At 46.2% G+C, this 2,558-nt stretch overlaps 1 pseudogene; it reads right to left on the bottom strand.

The window, feature by feature from the left end:
- Window positions 1–563: 563 nt before the first annotated feature.
- The window catches only part of LOC132858682 (thyrotropin-releasing hormone-degrading ectoenzyme-like), a 43,612-nt pseudogene continuing 41,617 nt past the window's right edge, over window positions 564–2,558 (bottom strand).

Here is a 2,558-nt window from a genome sequence, read left to right as displayed (position 1 = left end):
GTTACACCCTGCTACATTGTTACACACCCTCTTACACACACTGTTACACCCTGCTACATTGTTACACACCCTCTTACACACACTGTTACACCCTGCTACATTGTTACACACCCTGTTAGACCCTGCTACATTGTTACACACCCTGTTACACACCCATAGCGAATTCGTCTCCTCTCGTGAGTGCTTATTCGTCTCATAACAACAAACTGCAAATCATTAAACTTCATTTATTTATTCATAAAATAGAGGACTGCACTGGCTGCTCCAGTGTACTGTAGATATCATGGTTGTGTGTGAGTGTGTTTGTGTGTGAGTGTGTCTTATATAAAGAGATAATCCCCAGAAAAATACAACTCAACTACTATGTTACAGACTGTAGCTTTATTATAAAAATAAGAATCTTATTCTTCAAACAACACAACCACAAATGCCTACTAACTTACACACACACACACACACACATTCAGTTTTAGGTTTTTGATCTGTGTCAATCTAGATAAGAGCATCATGCAACACTGATCAGTGATTCGTATAGCACTTGCAGTCACACACACACACTTGTGTCCACTTCCTCCTCATCCTCCTCGTCCTCCTGGAGCCGTGTTTCCAGATGATCCGGGTGTATAATCGCGTCTGCTCTCGTGCTCTTCTCACGTCTCCTGGTTAACGTGCAGTAAACGTGTGATGAGGCTCCACACGAACACGTCAGCAGCAGCTGGATCTTTAACCATCACTGGATTTTCTCAGCCACTGGAAGAAGCTCTCACTGTAAAGCTTGTGCCATTTCACGTTGGCCTGCACCACCTCCAGCGCTCGGGAGAACGCAGACTCAGTTTGCTGTGTCTGTCGGTGTGTGTTTGTGTGGGAGGTGTGTTTGTGTGTGTATGAGTGTAGTTATGTGTGTGCACGTGTGTGTATCCGTATGTATGTGTGTTTGTGTGCTTGTGAGTGTGTGTGTGTATGTGTTTGTGTGTGCGTGTTTTTGTGTATTAGTGTGTGTGTGAGTGTGTGTTGGTGTGTGCGTGTGTGTTTGTGTATGTGAGCCATATCCAGACATCTGCTCGTGCGTGTGTGTGTGTGTGTGAGCCATATCCAGACATCCGCTCGTGCGTGTGTCTGTGTGAGTGTGTGAGTGTGTGTTTCTGTGTGTGTAGTGTTTGTGCATGTGAGCCATATCCAGACGTCCTCTCGTGTGTGTGTGTGTGTGTGTGTGTGTGTGTGTGTGTGTGTGTGAGTTCCATCCTCACCTCATCCAGTTCTCGCTGTGTGTTGAGGAACTCTGTCACTCCACTGATTAACTTGGAGTTTAGAAACAAAGCCTCACCGAACCTGCACAGGAGGAGAGTCAGTCACAATATACACACACACACACACACACACACACACACCTGGAGTTCAGCTCGTTCCACTTCTCCCTGAAATATCTCCAGGCTAAGTGACGTGCGTGTGGGTTTCGTCCGACGTGGATGATGACGTCGATCACGTCTTGATCGGGCACCAGGTCCGAGTTTAGAGACGCGTTCAGCAGTCTGGAGAAAACAAGCAGCCGATTTTACACTCGCTAGAATTCAGGGGTTTGTTCACACACTCGCTCTGATGGAACGTGACGCTAACAACACTAACTCTGTTCAAATGAGTCTTTCAGCTGTTCAGCTGTTCTTCTCCTTCCTGTGACACGTTCTAGCTGGAGCTGCTCACACACACACACACACACACACACACACACACACACACACACACACTATTCTCTTTCATTAACCTGTACACAATACATTTCTTCCAGCTGTCCTTCTAGCTGTGTGACGCTCAGAACAAGGTGCCATCACAGTGCAGCTGCTTCTGCATCTATCCTCTGTTTATTAGCTTTAAGGCTTATGCTAATTGCTAACGCTGCTCTCGCTCATCTCTTCCGTTTATAGACGTGTGATGCAGTCAGATTATTAATGTTACACTCGTAGGAATCGTTTCTCCTTCATTTACACTGCAGATTTGTTTTTGGTGAAAGAAACTCGCTAACGCTCTGAAGACTAGAAAAGACGCTTGTTAATATTCCGTGTAGCTTCTCGCTAATCCTGATCTGAGCTGTTTTTGTCTTTTATTAACATTCTGTGTGTGAAATCTGAAGTCGGGGAAAAAGACGCGAGGTGGTGATGAGGCGTGAGAATAGAGATAAGAACCTGTGGAGTAGGAAGGTGTTGTCGCTGCAGGTCAGGGCCTCCAGCAGGACCTTCTTCTCTGAGATGGCGGTGGAGGAGCAAAACTTCATCCACATGAACTCCCACACGTCCTCGTCCATCAGAGACACGCCCGTACAGTACACCATGTCCCGTAGGCTGGGGGGAATCCTGCAGGGGGCGGGGCTTAAGTTACTACATCGACACCACACCACCATTTATCTGAGGTTTCCTTCTGATGTGTTACTGTTTCTATAGCAACAGCACATTCAGAGCGACATGCAGAGTTTTATTCCTTACTCATGCTAATGCTAACACTATCTGCTGTGGTATTTAAACTGTTAGCCTTTAGCATGCAGACTGAAGGATCTGATTGCAAGCTGA

This window comes from Tachysurus vachellii, chromosome 16 (genome assembly GCF_030014155.1).
Source record: "Tachysurus vachellii isolate PV-2020 chromosome 16, HZAU_Pvac_v1, whole genome shotgun sequence".
Taxonomy (NCBI): domain Eukaryota; kingdom Metazoa; phylum Chordata; class Actinopteri; order Siluriformes; family Bagridae; genus Tachysurus; species Tachysurus vachellii.
The sequence above is the reverse complement of the archived record's forward strand: the minus strand, read 5'-3'. Positions and strand labels throughout refer to the sequence as shown.